At 40.6% G+C, this 25,356-nt stretch overlaps 1 protein-coding gene across 1 annotated transcript in view; it reads left to right on the forward strand.

Moving 5' to 3' along the window:
• slc17a5 (solute carrier family 17 member 5) overlaps positions 1-25,356 on the forward strand; it is a 950,640-nt gene that overhangs the window by 482,098 nt on the left and 443,186 nt on the right. The gene's annotated exons all lie outside the window — the stretch shown is intronic.

The raw sequence follows: 25,356 nt of genomic DNA on the forward strand, positions 1-25,356 counted from the left end.
TCAAGCTGGTTGGAGTCCATTGAACTCAGCCAGCTCTGCTAATTTCTCAATTAGCCGTTTTGGAGATGCATTATTTTCGTGAACCAGTGATTATAAATGAGCCTTCCTGTGCGTCTGTTTGTTTGTGTGTGCGTCTGCTATCTGTTCCGCCTCCATCCCTCTCCATCCTCTTGGCGTCTCCAGGCTGAAAACTGCAGCAGCAGTAATTGCCTGACCTTTACGGCAGTGAGATAGTCTCATTAAGCCTGATGGATAATGATGGCGCCTCTCCATGCTACGTGAACCTCTGTGATAATGAAACAACAGAACAGCCCCGCTGCTCCGCCGGGGGGTCACGGGAGAAGGCTGATAACCCGGAGAGAGCAGCCCCATCCTGGCTAACGACAAGACCCAGAGCCCCCCGCGGTGTCACCCTTCTCCCGTACGTCCACACGGGAGGCGGCGGTGTCATGGTAATGTGCCGCTCCCGTCTCCGTTCTCACATTCCCGTCTTTGATTTGAGACCTTGATATTCCTGCGGTTGGTAAATCTTCCCGCTGAGGAGGATGAGTCAGTGGACAGTTAGCTAGTCAGAGAGTTTATATGCAAATGAAAGGGACTGTAACTCATTTACTCCTGTCTAAATGTAGATCCGCACATTTACATTTTAATATTTTACACATTCAGCCCTTACAGTGTTGAAGTCGTCTTGTTGTCCAGACCACTACGGGCTTTCTAAAAACACGGAGACGACTGCGAAATTAAAGTTTGATTGGCCCCCAGGTTTTGAGGGGGTTTCTTGATGGATGTTTTAATTTCTCTTTTTGGCTTTTATATGATTTACAGATAAGAATGGAACACAGATATTAATCCTCACAGCTGCAAAATACCCAAAGCAAGGCGAAACTTCTGGTTGAAAAGTCCGTCTTGTGTCGCAGAATGTTTCAGATCAGCTGTGAGAACACACACACAAAAAAAAACAAAACAACAGCACGAGGACGCTGTCAGTCAGACGTCAGGATCAGAGTGTTGGAGACGCTTCTGAGGAGGTTTAATCAGGAGGTGGAACTGGAAACACCTGTGTTTGTGCAGAGAGCTTTTAATGATCCTCTTCTGTCTGAAATGTGTTTAAGGTGTTCTTCATACTCTACCTGCTGCACCACACTAAGCACAGTGCAGATGTTAAGTGCAGATGTTAATTCCTTTTTTCAGGACTAATTCGGGTGATTTGAGACGGATCAAAGACAAAAAAAAACACGGTCACCTGACTTTTATTTACTGAAAATCTCTCGCTAAAGCGTCAAAAAGTGTCTTTATGTCATTTTTGTCAAACATGAGGTGTCATTTCTTGCCAAAATAGTAATTTTTCTTAACTTTTTTACTTGTTTAACCTCTTTCAGACATGCACTTCTTTCTATTTGTCTGATCTTCAGCTTCATATCTGAATGAGCGCCTTGATTACGTTTCCATAATGGCAGTCTTTTAAGTCCGACTTAGAAAGTCTTTGATGGATAAAAGCAAACTGAAATGTGTCTCAAATACTATTTCAAGCACCTAGTATCATCTATTTTCTCTGTAAGGACAGAAATAGTGAAAAACCTGAGCACTAACTCAAAAGTTAGCCTAAAAATTATTATAAAAATGCAGCACAGGAACAAAATGCGACATTCCTGTTATTTATTGTACTGATGTGTTTAGGTTCATTTTAGAGTTTTATTTTGTATTTTTTTACTCATTTTAATGATTAAAAAATAAAGCTGTTCCTTTAAACTTCTATATTTGGCTCTGAGAACACATCTAGATGTTATATTATCAGGTTACTGCTGAAAATATTCCGCTGTGAGACGATGAAACCAACAAAAGAAACTGAAATGACAGAACAATGTTTTAACTTGAACAAACAGATGAGACTTTTAAAGTAAAATAAGATCCAAAAAGTACCAAAAAATGTCTCACATTCATTATTAAAGAGCAAAACTACAATTAACTTTGCTCAGTTTTGAAAACCAGACCAGTGAAAAACTTCATAAACTTATAAATATATGACAAGTTGAAGTGGAATAATAATTTGATAACAGTTGTTTTAATCTTCCATTTCTACTAAGACATTTTATTTTGTTTATGACTGCATTTCTAATCTCAAATCCCAATTATGGCAATGAAATGCAAATTAAAAGCTAAACTATGACAGTTTTAGTTGGATATTGACGTATGAAGCTCATTTATCTGCATCATTCTGGCTGTTTTCTGTAAACTAACGCTGATGGACGTTTGTGTAAATGGGATCTAAAGCTGCAGTAATAAACTACTTATCTCTAGCGTGACCTTAGAGGAGACGTGAACCGGCATGCGGGTTACTCATCGCAGGAGAAACGCAGCCTGATGTATGGGAGCAAACATGTCATTTTCCTCTGCAACGTCTGACATTAACAGAGGAATTATTACACTTTGCTTATCAGGCTGATGTGAAGACGCAGATAGACAAACGGAGGAGGCTGCAAGTCCTGAAAACCATCATCAATTATCAACATGTGGTCATCAAACTGGGGATAGGAGCCCAATATAGACCAAAACTAACGAGTAAAAAGGTCAGACTGATAAGGAGAAGTCATGTGTGGCTGTGATTCATACAGATGAGCGTCAGAAAACCTCCTACTGAACAGATTGATTGTGAAATTGTCTCCTTGAAGTGCGTCAGAGCTGCATGTTAAGAGGTTAGCGGGTGCAAATTTAAACCTCGTGCATTCAGCTTAACTAAAATCACAAACAGAAAGAGTAGATTTGTGTTTGATTTTGCAATAATTCAACCGTGAGCGCGCATTTAATGCTTCTTAAATGAAGTCTGATGGGTGTTTTCTGGACTTCCACGCTGCTGAGAGATGAAACAAGGAGCTGCAGTTCTTCATGTAGAAGCAGGAGAGGGTTTGTTGAACGGTGGGGGGGTCGACCAGAGGGCACATATCCCAGTCGAGCTGGCAAAACCAGCAGGGGGTGCTGACACCCTGATAACCAGGAGCTGACTCCTCTGCACCTCCTCCTCCTCCTGAATGAGGCTGAGGTCCTCAGATTGCGTCCAGAATGAGAGGATATTCAGGTTTGGTGAAGAGTCGGAGCAGAAAGCGACTCCTCTGTGTTTGGAAATGACATCAGAGGGTAGAAAAAAAGACAACAAGATGTTAGAAATATTAAAGCAACGCTGCATTTCAGGGTTTTGTTTTCTTGTGTCAGCTTTTCCACATTCTACCAGATTAATTTCCACGTGTTTTATATGAAATTAGAATGAATTAGGATGTGCAGAGTTGGATCTAACAGGATTTTCTTTTTGAAATTATGTTCGTTGTGTCGTCTGTTAAATGTCAGAAATAAGGAAGGCTCTAAACAGGCTGAAACACCAGGCCACGTGTGCACCGCTGAGATGTTTAATTAACAACGAAATAATAATTATTAATCTGAAACGCCCCAATTATTAACCAGCATTGCTGTTCAACCGATAATTCTCTAATTAATGTTGTAATTATCACACAGCCGAGGCTCCGGATGCTTTAACACGTCTCCACTTTGAGTTATTTTAACCGGGGAGTCTTCAGGAGATTTAATATCATATAACATGAGATTAATGCGGCTGATTATTGGAAGTGTTGTAATATATCAGAACTATAGGAACTGATGAGCATTAATATTTGAAGCAAAGTAATTATGGACAGCCAGTTTATTACTTTAAGCCGTTTCTTAAGAATTATTACAGAGAAATGGAAAGAATTTGCAGCTAAATGATCCAAATTACATCTTATGTTTTAATTCTGTTGTTTTCCAGTTATTATTTATTTACATTTTATTCAAAAACATTTGTGGACTTTTTTTCTTCTCTTTCTTTAAATGTCATTCTCGCTGAATAAGAATGACTCGTCTTTAACTTTTGGCAGTAAATCTAAACTTCCTGCAGTCCGTATTTTAGTAGAATTTCACTCATTTGAAGGTTTAGATGATGGATGCATTCTGTAATTTTTATTGGATTAATATCGTGAAGCTTTTTTTAAAGGACCACACTTCCACTTTAGCTCAAATAAAAATGTGATCATTGCATCTTTGGGCTCTTATTTTGTAAAATTGATCTCCATATTTGTGCTAACAGATGTGCTGTGGCGGTGTTCCCTTTAGGAGTTAATTTGGTGTCATTTAGAGTAAAAACCCCGCCGTGGTTACCGTGTTAAATTACAGACGACCTGCATTTAATGTGACGAGTGAAATTCGCTTTTAAAATCACACTGAGCTCATCTGAGGCCTGTTGGAGCACATCATGGCTTCTGTATAAAAACAGGAGCATCGACTCAAACATTTACCTAAAAATTCTGATAAACCTGCAGCACATGAACAAAATGACCCATTTGTGTTATTTATTGTACTAGTCCTGATGTGTTTCACTTCATTTTAGAGTTTTATTCTGTAATTTTTGGCCGTTATGAATTTAGAAGCGGCATTAAAACAGACTGAAATGCGTCTTGAATGTTATTTTAAGCACCTAATGCCATCTATTTTGTCTTCTTTAAGGACGGAGATAGCGAAAACAGGAGCATGGACACAAAAATTTACCTAAAAATTCTGATAAACCTGCAGCATGTGAGCAAAATGACCCATTTGTGTTATTTATTGGACTAGTCCTGATGTGATTCGGTTCATTATAGAATTTTATTCTGTAATTTTTGGGCATTATGAATTTAGAAGCAGCATTAAAACGGACTGAAATGTGTCTCAAATATTATTTAAAGCACCTAATACCACCTATTTTGTCTTCTTTAAGGACGGAGATAGTGAAAACGGGAGCATTGAATTAAAAATTTAACCTAAAAAATAAGATAAACCAGAAGCACATAAACAAAATATGAATTTATATTATTTATTGTACTAGTACTGATGCGTTTAAGTTCATTTTAGAGTTTTATTCTGTATTTTTTGGCACATATGAATTTAGAAACAGCGTTAAAACAGACCGAAATGCATCTTGAATACTGTTTTAAACACGTAATGCCATCTATTTTCTCTTTTTAAGGATAGAGATAGTGAAACACAGAAGCATGGATTCAAAAATGAACCCAGAAATAATGATAAACCTGCAGCACATGAACAAAATGATCCATTTGCGTTATTTATTGCACTAGTACTGATATGTTTCACTTCATTTTGCAGTTTTATTCTGTATGTTTGGGCAATTCTGAATTCAGAAACAGCATTAAAACAGACTGAAATGCGTCTTGACTGTTATTTTAAGCACCTAATGCCATCTATTTTGTCTTCTTTAAGGACGGAGATAGCGAAAACAGGAACATGGACACAAAAATTAACCTAAAATTAAGATAAACCTGCAGCATATGAACAAAATGACTAATTTGTGTTATTATTACTGATGCGTTGAGGTTCATTTTAGTTTTATTCTGTATTTTTTGGCACATATGGGTTCTTTGATGCATCAAAACAGACTGAAATGTGTCTCAAATATTATTTCAAGCACCTAATGCCATCTATTTTCTCTTTTTAAGAGATTTGTGTTATTTATTGCAGTAGTCCTGATGCGTTTAAGTTCATTTTAGAGTTTTATTCTGTCTTTTTTTGGTAGATATGGATTTAGAAACAGTCTTTGATGTGCTAAAACAGACTTAAATGCATCTTGAATATTATTTTAAGCTCCAAATAACCATCTATTTTCTCTTCTTTAAGGATAGAGACAGCGATAAGCTCTGTGTTTTTTATCCTACACTTGTTTTTTGTTTTATCTCCTGGATCGTATCGTATCCTCTGCATCCCGGTGAGCTCATGCAGTGCTGCTGGGAGGCGCTGGGCTGCACACTGAGTGCTGTGTGTTATGTGCCAGCTGTGGGAGTGGGTGGGTGGGCAGGCTGGAGTGGATCAGCTCGGTGATCCTGCAGCCCCCGGGGCCTCACGCCCAGGGGAGGGGTCACAAGTTCAGCTCTCCCCCGTCTGCCGGGCGCTCAGGAGCCTCCCCTCTGAGCGACTAGGTAGCAGCACAGCAAAAAAAAAAAAAATCCCCAACAAAGACATGCAACCTCCAGTCCTTTATTTGTTTTCTTTCATATCTCCGGCCCGGAGTCTCCGAGTCACCTTGTCCTGTTTGCGTTCCACATCATCTCCAATCTGTTTCAACAGAGCTGCTCCGCGTACATCATCGCTCTGTTGAAATAGCTGCATTACAAATACCCCCCCGGCTCCCCCCTCCCAGGACGGCATGTAAAATATATCAGGACCTCTGTATATGTATTCAGCCTCTCCCGAGGTGGAGGCGGCGGTGGAAACGCCGTGAGACGGAGCGTTCCGTGGGACTCGTACGGGTTCAAGGTTGTCGTCTGTCGCCATCTTGGCTGTTTGACTTTCACGTGGAGGCGTCAACAGGAGGGTTAGAGGGGCTAATCCCTCGTTTGGAAGCTGCCATTTGGGTAATTGTGATGTTGTAACATGAGAGAAAGTCAAAGGGAGTCGCGTTACGTCGGATATTCTGACACTAAAACACCGAATGAGTTGATTAATTGATGGCAGTCGTGTGAAAGAGTATCGAGCTTCATGGTCCGACTGCTTTTGATGAACAATCCTGAGCTTCTATCAGACAGTTTTTATCCATGAGAAAATATGTAAAATGTGATTTAGTGCTATTGATAACTTATTCTAATCTGCTACAGTGACTTTAAGCTGCTGTTTGACCCAGTTCCTCTTAACCCTCCTGCTGTCTTGGTTTACAGGCACCAAAAAATATAGTTTACTTTTCTGAAAAAAATACAAAAATTCAGCAAAAAAATCCACAATAATTCCTTAAAAGTTTCACTTATAGGTTTTATTTTTTTTTAAAACTGGCAATAAAATTCTTGTAAATATTTTCCAAAAAAATGAGAAAAAAATCTGCCTAAAAATATCTAAAGTGATTACATATACATCAGTAAAACTTCTAATATTGTCTTCAGCAATATTTGCCAGATTTTGGTGGATTTTTTTGTGAATGTTCTTAAACATTTTTAACATTTCTTTTTTTTCCACCAAAAAATGTTCAAAAATTTCCCAGAAATGTTGAAAATGACCTCAGAAGTTTCACTGTGAAAATAGATGGTTTTTTCCACATGTTCAAACTTTAAACCGGGTCAGTTTGACCCCCAGGACGACACCAGGGTTAATATATTTAGGCTTTAGCGTCAGTATTTTTGCGCCTGGTGTCAGTCTGGACCAGACAGCTCCAACCATCCATCCCTCACAGCTGCTCCTCCTCCTGAAGGAAGGAACATGCTCACCAGAGGCTCCTCCACAGTGATAGATATCCACGATACTTCACCAGGCGGACCTTTGCAAATAGAATACCCTGCTGTGCTAAAGAAAACAATGTGTTTCTGAGGAGCAAAACACCATCCATCACCGGAGTCCGTTAGGACCCAGAAACGCGAGCGAAGGAGGAAAGACGGGAGGCCGGAGAGTGCAGCGGAGGGCCAGAGAGGGCTACCTGGTTTTCACATCAGAGAGGGCTTGGTGGGGGAGGCAGAGGGGGAGGTAGAGGGGGCAGTAGTGGGTGTTTGTGGCCCCACGAGTCACGAGTCCGGCCCTGAAAAGGACCTCGCCATTCATGCGGCTCTCTCCCCGCCGGTGAAACTCTAGCCCGGTTTAGCCGCCGCCACGCCAGAGCCAGCTTTAATCAATCATCGGGCCACGGCCGAGGTGACAGGAGGCATTCTGGGAGATTAATTGTAGTCTTTAATTCAAGGCCTGATGTAAACAAGGGGAGGACTGGAGCCGGGCTGTGATTAGTATGAGTTGCAGGGGGTTAGCAGTTTAAGGGTTAGAGAGCAGATAAGCTAAGAGATGGAAACTTCAGGTGAAACACAAACGCACATTCAGGAGTGACTCTAATCCAGAGTGATCCAGACAAATGAGCAGAGAAAGCATTGTAAACATCAATATTCAGCTAAAACCATCACATTCTAGAGATCAGAAAGGTGGTCATGATCAGGTTATTCCAGTTTTGTCCCATAAAGATGTAAATGTGAACCTGTGTGTTGACGTCTGTTCCAGTGCAGGTTTATTTTTCATTTCGGTGTACAGCTTGGCCACCGTTTAGGCCTTGCATTAATTCAAATGTCCACTGTTTAGTCAGCAGAGCTCTCAAGGTAGCCTCCCATCACACTGGTGCCACGTTAGATTACATCCTGAGCAGCACAAGGACGAAACTTTCACTCACTTCTCTTTATGAAAGCATCTTTAGCGCAGTGTGCACGGGAAAGGTCCTCGTCGTTCATTATCTCCCCCATCTAAAGACCTCTGTATGGACGACAGAACCCACTCCTGTCTCCCTACGTTTGCCCCCAACGACCTCCCCTCTCGTTTCCTGACGGAGCCGCCCCCCAACCAAAAACATTATGCTGAGTTTTCTTCACGCTGACCTGTGGGGACAGGCAGACACCTCCGTCATTACCCATGATAACTAATCTATTAATGTTGAATGATGGCCTCATTAAAAGGTTCAAATATAAGTCTGAGCTTATGTGTTAATGACATGTTAATGCTTCTGTCAATTATAAGCTGGGGTAATGACACCTGCAATGAGATGATATCGCCGCTTGAAGTCAAACTTGTAATTCCATCCCTCAAGAGGTTAAGTGGAGCGTTGATCCCCGGGTGGCGAATGGAAGATGAATGTTTCGCTACGAGTATGACGCTCGTCTAGGAGTTGGGGAAAGTTACAGGAAAATGAAAGCGAAAGTTTTCAGTAGCGACAGTGGGAAATGTTGGGAGGAGAACGGATTTCTGTGGAATTGTTGGAAAATATGTACGTTTAAAGTGATTTCATAGCAAAAAACACGTCTTCTGTGTCTCTGGAGGAGCTAAATCATGTCTGAGAAAGCGACTCTGCTGATGCCGGGTCTGTGAGGACAAACTGGAGCTGCGAGGTTTAAAGATTGTGGCATTTGTCTTGTAGGAAAGGCGCGAGATTCTTGAACTACTTTCTGACAAATGTCCCCTAACTGGACTCATTTAACCCTCGTGTCGTCCTGCGGGTCAAAATTGACCCGTTTTCAAGTTTGAAAATGTGGGAAAGAAAATATATTTTCACAGAGAAACTTCTGATGTCCACATTTTCAACATTTTGGGGAAATCTTTGAACATTTTTTAGTGGAAATAAAGAAATGTTAAAAATGTTTCTTAAGAACATTCACAAAAAAATCAACCAAAATCCAGTGAATTTCGCTCAAAGAGTAAAAATTCCAGAGAAGACGTTAACTGCAGATTGTAAATGAGTAAAACTATAAATTTAGAATAATTTCTAGACCATGACAAGTTGTTTAGATAATAAAGTAGAATACTAGATTGTTTCTTTTGTCATTTTGTGTCTCTTTTTTGTAAGTTTTTTTTCTTATTTTTGTCATTTTGTGTTTTGCTTTATTCAATGTTTTGTGTATCATTTGCATCATTTTGTGTTTTGTCTCGCTTGTGTTGTTGTAATTTTTTGTCCTTTTAATCTTGTTTGTGTCATTTGTGGAGGTTTTTGTCGATTGTCTCTTTTTTTTGTCGCTTTGTAACTTTTTTGCCTTATTTTTGTCTCTTTTTTGTTTTGCTTCTGTCGTTTGTAATATTTTGTCTTGTTTTTGTTGTTTTTTGTCTAGTATTGTTTGACTTTTGTCGTTCGTCTCATGCTTTCGTTGTATTGTGTCTCATTTTTGTCATTTTGTGCCTCATTTTCAGCATTTTGTGTCTCGTTTTTGTCGTTTCATGTCTCATTTTTGTAATATTTTGTCTTGTTTTTCTTGTTTGTTTTTTTTGTCTTTTTTTGTCTGACTTTTGTCGTTTTGATCATAAAGTAAATCCTCTCTGGTTCAGTTCCTGTGACTAAATGTTGTGTTCCTTTGTAGACACTCTGTGATCTGGAAGTTGTGATGTGGAAATGATAAACTGAGGATGAATGTTGTTGAATTTTAATTTATTTTCTTAAGAAATTTGCAGATGTTCATGATGTTTTTTTTTGTAAAAAGATAATTCCTTGAATGTCTTAAATGCCTTAACACATTAGAATCTGCTTTTTAGCACTAAAACAAAGGGAAAAAATTGAGTTATTTCAAGGTTATTATGCTCTGATTTTACTTATCCGGTCCACTGGAAATCAAACTGGGCTGAATGTGGAACCTGGACTAAGTTCATGTGTTCAGGTCAGCTGGGAAGAAAAAAGAGCAAATCTGCAGTCTTGGTTTAAGAAACATTGGAGTGGTGTGAAAAAAACCAGAAACTGTTTAATGCAAAGCAAAATGCAGCTTTAAATCTGCCCCTAAATCTTGATGAATTGGACTCTTGCTCTGTGAAGAAAGTAAATACTCGTGTAAGGTTTATAAACCTGTGGGCACGGATTGCAAAACCAGATTCTGGTTGTGAGAGTTTATAAACCGAGAGAGCATTTTTTTTTTTTTTCTCAGCTGTGACGGACCAGAAAGAAGGCAAAGCGAGTAAACTTTCATCCAGCGGGGCTTCACTTTGAGGGCGATATGCAGATGTTAATGAAATGATTATTGGATTTGGATTCAGATTTATGTGGGGCGTTAAATCCTATCTGTGAAGGTATGGCACCATCCCGGGCCTCCCTGATGCGGCCCGTCTCCGTGTCATATGGCGTTCGGATCATCAGGCCGTGCCAGCTGTGCGATCAGTGGGATTGATCTCCTGGCAGCAGGACCGTATTCATCAGTGCTCTCTCTTTCTTTCTCTCTCTATCTTCTGAGCTTCTCTCCATCTCCATCCCTCCATCTTCCCTTCCTCCCCTCGTTCTCCAACGCTCTGTCTGTCTCTCGTCGCTTTTCTTTTCTCCCCCCCCTTTCCTGGCCAGGCAGACCGCTTCAATGTGAAATCATGGTTAATGCGCCATGACAATCTGACACAACGCACAGTCCAGGCCCTGCTCCATCTGGTTTCAATTTAATTTGGTCAGAGGAGCTGGGGTGGCGGCGGCGGAGGGGATGGAGGGATGGAGGACTGGGTGCTAGCCGGAGATGAAAGCCCGGCGTGTTATTCTCCGCCGAATCGTCTCACCATCCTTCATTCTTTCCCAAATTGCCCTCTCCCCTCCTCGCATTTATTCCCCTCCCAAAAAAAAAAATGATAGCAGCTTCGATCAAAGGTCTCCGAAAATATGTTAAAGATCAGTGAAGACTGTGGGGGGGGGCCTCATTAGGACCATTAGACAGGAGCATGGTGGAGGTGGTGGTGGGCGATGACGGATCAAACCCCGCTGAACGGACACAGACGGGGCTTTGGCCTCGGTGCAGAGACTTAATGGGGATATCTTCTTGCAGTTTAGCTCTCGTCGGAGCAAGATGGAAGAAATGAGACCATTACTAAACGGCGGACCTGTTAAGAGCAATTTTCCTAATTACAGCGATGAAGCCATGTGTCAGTCGCCACGGCAGACGTGTCGGCCCATCGGAAAGTGTTAACTCTTTAATGTGACTAACTAACGGGCTCCGCTTAGGCCCGGCCTTAATGACTTAATGGAAGTAATGATCTAAGGAAAGCCATATGTGTTAATGCTGAAGGGGCAGAACGCTGTACGATGGCTCCACTGTCCTTACGCAGCACGGCGGGGGAATCTAAATATTTAACCTCAGTGTAATTTGTTGAAACGCCATCGAGTTCCCATGACAGACCCGCTAAAGCAGGGAGTGTCAGACTCATCTACGTTCAGGTTCCACATTCAGCCCAGTTTGATCTGAAGTGACCCGGACCAGTAAAACCACAGCATAACAACCGATAAATAACCACAACTCCAAGTTTTTAGGGTGTCTACAACAGAACATTTAGTCACAGCTATCTGGAATTGAACCATACAGTATTTTACTTTGTGATCAAAATGAGAAAAGTCAGACAAAAAGCAACAAAAGCAAGACAAAATATGACAAAAAGCTGACATAAAATGATGAAATCGAGACACAAAATAACAAAAAATGAGATAAACAACATGAAACGAAACAAAAAAGAACCAAAAATATTAGACAAGTTACAACGTGACAAAAAACTGACGACAAAAATTACGCAAAATGACACAAACGACACAAAAAATGTCAAAAGTGAGAAACCAAACGACACAAAAGTAGACAACAACGAATAAACCAAAGCATAAAATGACAAAATTGAAATAAATAAACGCAAGTGAGACAAAAAGGAAACACAAAATGACACAAACGACATAAAAAATGTCAAAAGTGAGAAACCAAACGACACAAAAGTAGAAAACAGCGAATAAAGCAAAGCATAAAATGACAAAATAAGATAAATGAACGCAAGTGAGACAAAAAGGAAACACAAAAATGACAAAAAGTAGAAGCAAAATGACAAAAGTCAGACAAAACACAACAAAAACAAGAGAAAATAGTACAAAAATCAGACGCAAAATGACAAAAATGAGATAAACGACATGAAACAAAACAAAAAAGAACCAAAAATATTAGACAAGTTACATGATGAAAAACTGACGACAAAAATTACACAAAATGGCACAAACGATATAAAAAATGTCAAAAGTAGACAACACAAGAGAAGCAAAAAAGACAAAAAAAACAACAAATAAAGCAAAGCATAAAATGACAAAAATAAGATAAATAAACACAAGTGGGACAAAAAGGAAACAAAACGACAAACACTAAAAGAAAAATGACAAAAGTCAGACAAAACACAACAAAAACAAGAGAAAATAAAACGACAGACAAAACGAGAGCAAGAAAAATGACAAAAAATGGAACAGATGACACAAAACAAAACAAAAAAGAGACAAAAAAGTTACAAATCAGCAAAAAAACTGGACAAATGGAAAAAAAAAAAAGGTTTTACACTTTACAAAGTCCCCGTGGGCCGGATTAAACCCTCTGGTGGGTTGGATCGGACCCTCTGGTGGGTTGGATCGGACCTTCTGGTGGGATGGATCGGACCCTCTGGTGGGTTGGATCGGACCCTCTGGTGGGATGGATCGGACCCTCTGGTGGGTTGGATCGGACCTTCTGGTGGGTTGGATCGGACCTTCTGGTGGGTTGGATTGGACCTTCTGGTGGGTTGGATTGGACCCTCTGGTGGGATGGATTGGACCTTCTGGTGGGTTGGATTGGACCCTCTGGTGGGTTGGATTGGACCTTCTGGTGGGTTGGATTGGACCCTCTGGTGGGTTGGATTGGACCTTCTGGTGGGTTGGATTGGACCCTCTGGTGGGTTGGATTGGACCCTCTGGTGGGTTGGATTGGACCCTCTGGTGGGTTGGATTGGACCCTCTGGTGGGTTGGATTGGACCTTCTGGTGGGTTGGATTGGACCCTCTGGTGGGATGGATTGGACCCTCTGGTGGGCCGCTTTTGGTCCACATGCTGCATGTTTGTGCAGCAGAAAGTTGTTTTAAAGGTTTGGGTGATGGAAGCCGTCTTATTTACACACTGATTTAGATACTGTTCACTCTTTTAATTATTTGGCAAATGGCGTCAATTAAATTTCCAGCCATGAGCGATAAATCTGAAAGGGGCATTCCGGCGCATTTCCATAAAATCAAGGGACTTTTTAGAGAGATAATAACACGATAACTCACAGGATTCACGCAGCAGCGGCCAAGTGAGGCTGACTTTTAGCTCAGGATTCACTCAGGACCTTTAAATCCTCTCCAGCTTTGGTTGCATCTTTCATTAGACCCTCTACCTTCCAAACTTTTTCAAACCACAAACCTGCAGGCTTTCGATTATTTGCAAGTTTCGGTTAAAGAACGTAACAAAACTCAGGGGGATAGAGGCATCTAGTATGTCGATTTAAGTCAAAAAATCTGCCCTGTTTTTCCACCATGATTTGGCTTGTCACTATGGCAGTGTTGATATTTGTTACGAAATTGGGCTGAAAATATGAGAAAATGTCTAATCCTGACTTTCCTGACAGATATTGCAGCTGTGATTTAATTTGTGGTGTAATTTTCTTTAAAGTCAAGCTCAGTTTTCACTGTTTAAGACATGAGATACCGTTAAAAGTCTGGTTATCACACAAGTAGGACACTGAATTTGTACACTCATTGAAATTACAGATTAAACTCTGGTTCAGATACGCTGCCTAATCATAAATTGCAGCCTTTGGGGTCCTCGGTTTACGACGTCCTTGACCTGTAGCATTTTGTTTTATATCAGAACTGGTTACATGGAACTAGTTGACGAGTAGAGCGGATGAACACGTCGTAGCGCTATAAGACGGCTTTGTTTCCATTCTCTGGTTGTACTCTACCTTGCATTGTGCTACATTCACTAACTTTTTGCCCTTCATTATGGCTCCCATGACTAAATCAGACTCTTCTGATGCTTGGAAGAAAATTAAAGCCGTCTCCATGTGTGCTGTCTTCACTGCAACCTAAACGCTGCAGCTGTCCAGCTAGTTAAAGTCATGAATTGTGAGCAAACTTGACTTCTTCACTGTGGCTGTTGGTACACATTACAAACAGAGGGAAAACTGCAACAAAAAACAGACTAAAACAACATAAATACATGTAAATAAATCCTTTATACTTCACCAGTAAGTCCAAAAACTGATAAGCAATGCCGTAAAGTGTGTGAAATAGCAGACAGGAAGTGACAACTGTCAACAAACAACTTTGAAATAAAGGCTTTTTCAAAATAAAAGTACACCGATAATTCTGCCTTAAGGACAACACGCCATGGGAGTGAAATTAGTTTTAATAAAACGCTTCGAACGGGGCAAAACACCAACGAACATCAGCATTATCAGATCAAGATATAAGACCAATCCCCTGTGCATTGTGGGTGTTGAGAGGAAGAGTTGAGAGAAGATGTGGACATGCAGCCCAAAATGTGCATATGGTTTGACAGGCGCACACGGTAATTTAATTCACCTTACTATTGTGTATCATTTGTATTGTTATGACTTGGAGAGGAGCATTTGGGTCATGTTGTGTTTGTGTTTGTAGTTTTCACGATGTCCGAGGAAGAAGGAGAGATTAAAAATCTTCTAAAGACGTCCGTATGAAGCGTGGTCTTTTAATGCATCAAACCAGTGCGCTTACAAAAACAGTGCCACATATTCTGTTATCTTCTTGTAAAATGACTCAAACATGCATGAAAGTCGTTGGTATTCATGACTTTTGTGAAGAACTGATCGATATCGTGATGCGCATGACGACTTTGTTTACATTTTCATCGCAGTTCCGACTGACAGCAAAAATGGACTTCCATCAATTTGTAGGAACCAAACTCTGACCCCTTATATATGTTATAAAAGAGCAGAATTTGGGTTTTAAGCGTCTCTTTTGCCAAACAGACCTCAGAATATGACACCTGATTTAGTTTCTTGTAATAAATATCCACCTACATCTTCAGCAGAACTCCCTCCTTTGGTGCCTGAGGGTGTTTTTAAAGGCTTTGGACCGTGGACTGAAGCATATTAATCTAAAATCACCAAAGAATATTTAATCACTCGGTTGAACTGAAGCCATCAGGGCAGTTTGATTGTTCTGGCTCAGATGAGGACAAAGTTGATGTTTTTTTTCATAAAGATGTTGAAAATGCCTCTGGTGTGCTTGAGTTGCCTTCATACAAACTCATGTTTGTGTCTTACTTGTGCTGAAACCTTTCCTCTGTTCCAGGGAAGTCAAACTCATCTTAGTTCAAGTAAAATCCCAGCATAATAAGCTATAATAACCACAACTCCTTTCCTTTGTTTCAGTGCAAAAATGTACATTCTGAAAATGTCCACATTTAAGGAATTATCTTTTTTACAAAACATCGTGAACAACTTGAAATTTCCGAAGAAAAATAAGTTCAGTTTCAGCAACATTCTGCCTCAGTTTATCACTTACACATTACAACTTCCAGATCAGAGTTTATCTACAAAAAGGCACAAAAAAATGACAAAAACAAGACAAAATATTACAAAAATGAGACACAAGAGTATCAAAATGAGAAACAAAATGACAAAAATGAGACACAAAACTTTGAAAATGAGACAGAAAACGACAAAAATGAGAAACAAAACAACGAAAACATGAAACAAACGAGAAAAGTCAGACAATAAGACACAAAACAACAAAAACAAGAGCTAATATTACAAAAATAAGACACAAAACAACAAAAATGAGAAACACAAAAGAACAAATGAACAATGTAGTATTTTACTTCATCATCAGAACAACTTGTCATGGTCTAGAAATGATTTTAAATTTATAGTTTTACTAATTTACAATCTGCAGTTAATGTCTTCTCTGGAATGTTTCCACTTTGAGGGCCGGATTGGACCCTCTGGAGGACCACTTTTGGACCACAGGCCTCATGTTGGACAGCCCTGCTCTATTCCTTCACGTCTACATTCCACTCATTGGATCTATCGGCCGAGATTGAACCTCCCTAAAGCTGCTGCCGAGCCGTTTCTGCTCCCCGAGGACGACTTCCTGCTCAGCATGCAGCTGTGGCAACAGCGCCTTGTTTCCTTACGGAGGTCAGGAATGCTCGCATGTCTCTGCTTCTCCCCGTGGAAGGAGATGGAATAGACCGCAGAGATGGAGAGGGAGAGAGGGAGAGAAAGGGCAGGATTCCCACCTCATCCATCACTCCTCATGCAGGGTCTGCATCCTCGCCCCGGCCCAGATTTACACTCCGGCTCCCCTATACGGCCGTCTTTATGGACTGCTCCCCACCGCCGGCCAACAATAGTGGAGGGATCAGAGAACGCACCGGAAGAAATTAGTCCACGTCAGCTCTCGTTTATGATGTGTTTAACTGGTTGGCGCTACCCAGAGGAGACGGATTCGTGCGGCTCTATATATTCCCGTTCCTCCCAGTCAAACGGCGTTTTCATCCGAGGTTATCGGGTCAATAAAACCTGGCGACCTCGGCCAATCATAAAACAGTCAATGCAGGAGAGCGCGGATTGATTAAGTTCATAACTCGATTTGAGCCGCGTGGAGCGCCGGACAATAAAAATCGGAACGAGTATAAATCTAATGCGAGGACATAATCCGAAGAAAATCAAAATGTAAAGTAGATGTTTTTAATGGCATCTTTTTTCATCATGAGAATGTGGCCTTTCCACTGGACCGCTATCGATGTCTTTGATCCACAAGTGAGGCTTTGCGTTGCGCTGGATGGTGGAAGGAATGAGTTTAAATTGGTGCTAAAGTTCAGCAGTCACATTACTGCGTTTTATCACGGGCTCTTATGAGATCCTTTCGATATTCATCACCATCGCAGTGGAATCCAGCAAAGTTAGCAGCAGGATGGCTTGTTTTTCTACCTGAACGACTCGATCAAGACGATTGTTGAATTTAGCTTCATGGAGTCGAAGGATTTGAGAGTCGATGGTTCTAATTTAGGCCAGAAATGAAACATTCTCTGGTGATTTTACATTAAAATGCTCAGGTCCATGTTCCAAAGCCTTGAAAAATATCCTGAGGCCAGGGGTGTCCAACATGAGGCCCGTGGACCAAAAGCAGTCCTCCAGAGGGTCCAATCCGGTCCTCAAAGTGGAAAAATTCCAGAGAAGACATTAACTGCAGATTGTAAATTAGTAAAACTATAAATTTCAAAAAGTTTCTAGACCATGACAAGTTGTTTTGATCAGTATATTTATAATATTAGATTGTTCTTTATTCTGTTGTCATTTTGTGTTTCATTACCTCCACCAAGGAGGTTATGTGACACCCGGTGTGTGTGTGTCCGTTTGTCTGTCTGTCTGTCTGTCTGTCTGGTAACAAGATAACTGAAAAACGCCTGGGCAGATTCAGATGAAATTTTTAGGGGATGTAGACTATGGTAAGAGGAAGAGCTGATTTAATTTCGGTGGCAATCCGGAAAGGATCCTGGATTCTGGATCACTTTGAATTTTTTAGTATGTTTCAGTATGTGGTCCAAAATATGACAAAAACATTATAGGTTAGTATGTCGTCCAACAAATTGGAGCAAGGTGTCTAGATAGCTTAACTAGTTAAGAAGGTGATTCATAAACAGAACTGTGTCAGAGATGCAGGTTCAATTCCAGCTCATGATCCTTTACTGCATGGGTTTCCTGTTTTCCTCTCTATCCTTGGCGGAGGTCTGCACTCTCTTTTCTAGTTTTTGTTGTGTTGTTTCATGGTTTTGCCACTTTTTTCCATCTTTTTTTGTCGCTTTGTAACTTTTTTGTCTCGTTTTTGTTTTGTTTCATGTCGTTTGTCTCATTTTTGTCATTTTGTGCCTCATTTTTGTCATATTTTGTTTTGTCGTTTTGTTGTTGTTTTTTTGTCTTTTTGAAAGAAAATACTATTCCAATCAATTCCAGATAGATGTGACTAAATGTTGTGTTCCTTTGTAGATAAACTGTGCTCTGGAAGTTGTAATGTGGAAATGAAAACTGAGGCTGAATGTTGTTGAAATTAAATTAATTTTTCTTAAATTACAGGTTGTTCATAATGTTTTGCAAAAGGATAATTCCTTTAATGTGGACATTTTCTGAAAGTGCTTTTTTGCACTAAAACAAAGGGACATTTTTGAGTTATTTCTAGGTCATTATGCTGTGATTTTACTGGTCACTTGAGATCAAACTGGGCTAAATGTGGAACCTGAAATAAAGAGTTTGAAACCTCTGCCCTATAGGCCCTAAAGAATAGAGCTCTGCTGAAGATGTTGGTTGATGTTCATTACAAGAAACTAAAATTGAATCACCTTTTCACCACTTGTAATCTCTACTTGTTTTAATAAATGCATCAGTGACCACAGATCTGTCTCATTACATCTACTTGTGTCTCCTGCGCCCTTATTTTCAGCTTTAACAAATGAATCCGCTCTGAAACACCGCCGCTCGGTCCAGCTGACCTCACCATAACACATCTGATGGGGCATTTTGAGGCGTGGGTCTTGGCAGAGTGCACCACGGTGGCCTTGTACCCACATAAACCCACACTGACGCTGCCAATCACCGCCACCTGGCAGATGGCCGCTAGCTCGAACAGCTTTCTGGTGTTTAATTATGATCGTAATCAAGGGAAATAAAGATCAATTAAAGCACAAGTGAAACTAATGAAACGCGAGTGCCATGAGCGGGCGGACAGTTGTCCAAAAATGTTCCTCATAATAAATGCAAACCGGGTCCTAAGAAAGGATTAGCGTGAAGTGCTGCCTCAGACAGAAAACACCAGGGTTAGTAGTTGTTTGATATTAAACACACTGCATTCCACATTCATCCCACTGTTCTAATGTACACATAGATAGGGATCGACAGATACGGGGTGTCCAGGGCCGATTATTGTAGCTCAGGAAAAGCCGATAACTGATATTCGGAATCAATGTATATAAAATGTGATATTTAAACTGCATGTGGTGGCAGACAACCTGTCATTCATAACTAGGCTTCTTCTTAATTAAGGTGATTATATCTCAGGGTGTCAAACTCATCTTAGTTCAGGTTCCACATTCATCCCAGTTTGATCTCCAGTGGACCACACCAGTAAAATCACAGAATAATAACCTATAAATAACCATCCATTCTTTATACACCGCTTTATCCTCACTAGGGTCATGGGGGGTGCTGGAGTCTATCCCAGATAACTCGGGTGAAGGCAGGGGACACCCTGGACAGGTCACCAGTCTGTCACAGGGCTACATATACAGACACAATCACACTCACAGTCACACCTACAGACAATTTAGAGTAATCAGTTAACCTCAGCATGTTTTTGGACTGTGGGAGGAAGCCGGAGTACCCGGAGGAAACCCATGCATGCTCAGGGAGAACATGCAAACTCCATGCAGAAAGATCCCAGGCCCAGGCCGGGATTTGAACCGGGGATCTTCTTGCTGCAAGGTGAAAGTGCTGACCACTAGGCCACTGTGCAGCCCTTATAAATAACCACAACTCCTAAATTTTTCTTTGTTTTAGTGCAAAAATATTTACATATTTTCCCCTGCTCTAACTGAATATGTAAAATAGAAATAAATTAGGACGTTCTCCTCTGTTTATGTGGGATCGACTGAGATTGATCAGTTTGTTTCCTGCAGTTCTGTCTGCTTTTTTCCTCTAAATTCTTATTCATCTTTCACTATTTTATCACTTTTACTGCCAGCCATGATCCTGATCTTGAAGCTTTAGTAATTATTGTTTTCCAGACTCTGTTTTGGGTCCAGCTGCGACTGCGGTCTGACTTAGCTGCTAGCCGTTAGCGTAGCCTTAGCCGCTGTGAGAGCAGCTGATTTCCTGGTTTGTGTTTCTTGTTCAGTTTCCGTCGCTTGAGAGACATTTCAGACAGAGAGAAGAGACTACATCAGACCTGAAGCATATTTAATCAATCAATAATCCGTCAATAAAGATACTGATAATTGGAAAAATGCCATATATGAGCCTCGATAATCAGCTAGGTTTATAATTAGATGTTAATTTACTACAATGTCACATTAATTTGATAAATAACTCTCCGTCAAAAGCAGTTCCTTTCAAAATCGGGGTAAAATTTTAAATTGAATGTGTCTTTCTCTATTTTTGTGCATAATAACAGGCTTTAAACGGTGCAGGTTTAGAACAAAGGTTAGGTGCTGGATGTGGTCCAGATCTGGAATGAAGCCGCTCACAGGGTCTAAGGATCAGACTAATTCCTGGGTAGGTTTTCTGTGGTTCAGACAAGGAAGAATCTGGGGAAAACCTCCATAAACAGTGTTCATTTTTGACAGTTTGGTGAATATTTCTGCAATACTTCTGTCACTGAAACAGGAAATGCTCTTTTGAGATGCATTTTACATTGAATTTTTTTGGCACAAAGTTACTTTTATAATGTTGAGTTTGATCTTTTTAATGTTTCCCCTGATGGTTTTTGTCTTGTCTTGTTCCATATCTTGACTGAGAGCAGCACAAGCATATTTTAGATTTTTTTTATTGCAGTTTAATATACTGTACATAAATGGTATAAATATCAATTTGCGTCAACAGGTGACATTCTGGCCTCGTTCCTTCTGTTCAAAATTTCACAAAAGTTTTAGAGATTCCCCCCGTTTGCCCTGACTTTGAAGGAAGTTGAGGGGTATTCTGCAATTTCTGCTCATTTGCTCTTCAGAGATAGAAATAGCCGGAGCAGCATGCGGCCGCTGGCATCGCTTCAACTGCCTTTCACCAAGCTGTGTGTCGTACTCCGAGACCGAACCGTCCATCTGAGCGGGACGGAGGGGGGAGGAAGGAGAGAGGAGAGAGGTGGAGGGAAAAAAGGGGGGAGGCCCAAAGAAGACAGATGCCACCACTGTGGCCGTGGCATTGTGGGATATTAATAGTCCAGAGCCACATTGTGCCAACCTTATTGGAAATGTGAGCGCCGCCGTGCTGCGCCGCCATCACACGCTAGCTTCAAAATGAAATGAGTCGGGGTGTGAAGAAAGAGATCTGGTCAGGGGAGGTTTCCATACTCAGGGAGAGGGAAATGTTGAAGGTTTGTGTGGTGATGTGATGCGATCTGAATAAATCTGGTGTTTATGAATTATGGAAGTGGTTCAGTCATTCCAAAATACCAGAGGTTAACATCAGAATAAGATGCAACTAAATCTAAACCAGTAAGTGATTAAATGTTTGTTCAACCCTCGTGTCGTCCTGCGGGTCTAAATTGACCCGTTTTAAGTCTGAAAATGTGGAGAAAAAATTTTCACAGTAAAACTTCTGATGTCAACATTTTCAGCATTTTTGGGAAATCTTTGAACTTTTTTTGGTGGAAATTTAAAAAAATGTTTCTTTAAGAACATTCACAAAAAATCCAGCGAACTTCAATGGATTTTGGTTGATTTTTTTGTGAATGTCCTCTATTAGAAATTTCACTTTATATATTTTTAGGATTTTTTGGAAAATTTTTACTCATTTTTTGAAAATATTTACAAGAATTTTCACGCAAAATTTGGGGGATTTTTGAATACATTTTAAAATAAAATTTTAAAGGGAAACTTTTAAGGAATTATTGAAATTTTCTCCCTGAAGGTTTTGCAAATTTTCATAAATTTGGGTAATTTATTGGCGGCTGATTTTTTTGGATTTTTTTCAGACAAGGAAACTATATTTTTTGGTGCCGTAAATGAAGACAACAGGAGGGTTAATACCTCTTAAATGAGGAGGTTACATGAAAGCAAAAATCTATTTCTGAGTGAAACTGCTATTTTTTTAACATGTCTGGCTCATTTTAAGACACCTAAGCTTGACAGTCCTGGTAAAATAGAGCTTAAAATAAGTTTTCCAGCTAATTTCAAGATCTCAATATTCTAAATATTATATCTTATTTCAAGAAATCTTGCCAAGCCATTTTTCACTTGTTCTATTGGCAGATTTTTTGACATATTTCAAGGTAAAAGTTCCTTGAAATAAGTTTTTCTCTTGTTTTGGGAGGGGCATTTTTTACAGTGTATGAATTATGTAAGTGGTTCAGTCATTCCAAAATACCAGAGATTAGCATCAAAATAAGATGCTTTCTTGCAATGGAATCTAAATCAATAAGTGATTAAACAAGAGGTTAAAACAGTGCAGTCGTATTTTACGGTAGATTAGATTTTCTGTGGAATAAAGCCTCAGCTTGAGCATAAATTCCAAAATACCCCGCGTACAAAGCGCCATGAGGCAGAGAAACACGCCTATTCATAATTCTTCCGCTGCAGTGGCACCCGTTGCCGTGATGAATGACTTAACAATATTATCCTAAACAAAAAAAAGGGTAATTAGTGACATTTCCTTTAAAGCCCGACGTAGCTGCACTGTTTTCTAAGTGCACGGCGCTCCGGTTCAGAGCCGTAATGGCGTAATTTATCTTTTCGGAGACGGCAGACATGCTGCAGCTGATTGAATCACGCTGGAGTGAAACCAAGTCTTCTGTGATACCAGATCAGAGGAGGTATGTATAATTGTTCTAGCCATTAAGCTGTGAGGCTCTATAGCCCGAGCATGCAGAATGCGCTCACATATGGCGTACGCTGTAGGTTTTCGTGCACGACCGCCGTGTACCGAAGCCATATGCTGCCAGTTCACACACCTCACAGTACCTGGAGTCTGTTGATGAAGATGATGAGCCAAAAACAACCTTCTGTCCTCTGTAAAGTTTGCTTGAAAGACAAGAAAATTATTATAATAGACAATTCCAAGTCCAAATAAGTGAGAAATACATATTTTAGATAGGGCTGGACCCGAATATCCCGAATATCCAAATATTCGTTCACTACGGTGGTATCCGGATATTAATTTTGGTATCTGAATACCCCCCCACCCCCCACCCCACCACACACACACACACACACACACACACAAATCAGCTCATCCCGTCCTGTGATCACATAAACATATACACACATGTCTATGTGATCACCCCCTCCTCCCCCAGGCGAAAATAGGAATATTGGGAGCTCGTCTCTTCTCTTCCCCTTCGGCCCACTTCGGCTCTTCCTGCCGTGTTCTTCGGCTCATCTCGGCTCATCCATTCGTGTTTCTTACCACCACCCGAATGGCCGGGTGGCTGCCGACTCTGACGTCACGCTTCACTTTGCTGCATAAACACAAGACAAGATGCTGAAGACCTCCGCTGTTTGGGAATTCTTCAGTTTAACTGAAGACAAAACGAAGGCAAAATTTGGACCCGGGAGACCAGACGAATGGATCCCCCCCACCCCAGTGGGACGTTACGGGGCGGAACGAATATTCAGATATTCGTCTTTAATAGGGCCCGAATATTCGGAGGCCAGAAACCACTATTCGGGCCAGCCCTAATTTTAGAACAGTTTTTTTTAGGTTTTATCTTCAAACTGAGGGTAGATTCACATTTGCCGTGCATTTTCTTGATGAGTTGTAATTTCTAGAGGTTGATGTAACTTTCTGGAATGAGCTCTCATGTTTTTTCTTTTCTTTTTTTTGCATATGAACATAACTCGTATGCCCCAGGAGCATGAACGTGATTAATAGCATACCTGGCTAATATGAGATATCGTGTGTGCAAAGGTTATAACATGTCCTGAGGATGGAACAGCGAGGCTAACGGTAAAAATAGAAAAGGGTTTGTCCTTCTGGGAGCAGGAATGTGTTCACTGAGGTTCATCACAATGTGGCAAATAGATTTTAACTGCATGTTCACGTGCAGTTCTGTTAAAGAAAGGCATTTTCTGGCCAAGATAAAACACAGATGTATCTTAGGAAATTTAACGAAGCTTCTGATGCACATACCATCACATTTTCCATCACATCGAACACAGAAAAGCAGATTACTTTTGCAGATCAGGCTGTAGTACAAAGTCAGTGAATCTTCCTGATGTCATGCCGACATGCCACAGGATATCTGGAGAATTTAGAACTTCCTGCTGTGTTTGGGCGTCGTCGATACAAAGCATTTGCAAACTGACGCTCCTCCAAAGTCCAGCAGTAACTAAACTTAATTACAACTCTATAAATGATGAGTTATTATGGTATGGTACAAACTAAAGCCTTGTTCACACGATGTTAGTATTACCTCAGGACCAATGGTGATGCTCCATGTATGTAATTTGTACAGTTAAAATTCCACTGTAAATGACCTACCATGTTCCCCCAAACACCGACGACCTGTGATAATACTAGTCCCCCGTGTGAATCTGCATCTCAGTAACTTGGGGGTATCGGGCGCCTTTTTCTACCTCTTTCCTGGTTGAATTCTGCAGACTACGGTGGAAATTATTGACAGCATTTTAGGTGCAAATGCAGAAAGAGGCCGATACACAACAGGCCTGTGGAGCATTCGCAGAAACTTCAAAATCAGATCAACAAGAAGAGGGAAATCTGGGAGGATACTGATATTTTTCTAGACTGAATACAATCGCGCTGACGGCCCGTTATCCCGACACCGCTGCCCGCTGTTCTCATGTCAAGCTGCTGTTTGAACATATTTACTGTTGCCATGTTGTCTTGTGTCATTTCTGAAATCCCCTGAAAATTTCATCCAAATCTGTTGGTCCGTTTTTGAGTAATGTTTCACACAGACAGACAGATTCACAGACAAACGTACGCTGATCGTCACATAACTCCGCTGTTCCTTGACGAAGTATTGAAGCCGTCTTAAAGCACCGCATGACGGCGTATTCATTCGCTGTTCACCCACTAGTTCCACGTAAACAGTTCAGATGTAACGACAAAACGACATACACCCCCTGTCAACAGTTTTAGGACACTGTCTCATTCAAATAAAGTAGAACCTGTCCTACAACTTCTGACAGGGGGTGTATTTCATCATATGGATGTGATCAGGGCAGGACTCTGATCATACATGTAAAGTTTCAGGCAGATTGGAGCATGTTCAGGGCATTTGAAATTTCATGGTGAAGGATCCAAATTCCAGAGGCCACCACGGACACGCCCTTTGACTTTGGAAAAAGATTTTAATAACTTT

The sequence above is a fragment of the Acanthochromis polyacanthus genome, chromosome 15, assembly GCF_021347895.1.
Source record: "Acanthochromis polyacanthus isolate Apoly-LR-REF ecotype Palm Island chromosome 15, KAUST_Apoly_ChrSc, whole genome shotgun sequence".
NCBI classification, from domain to species: Eukaryota; Metazoa; Chordata; class Actinopteri; family Pomacentridae; genus Acanthochromis; species Acanthochromis polyacanthus.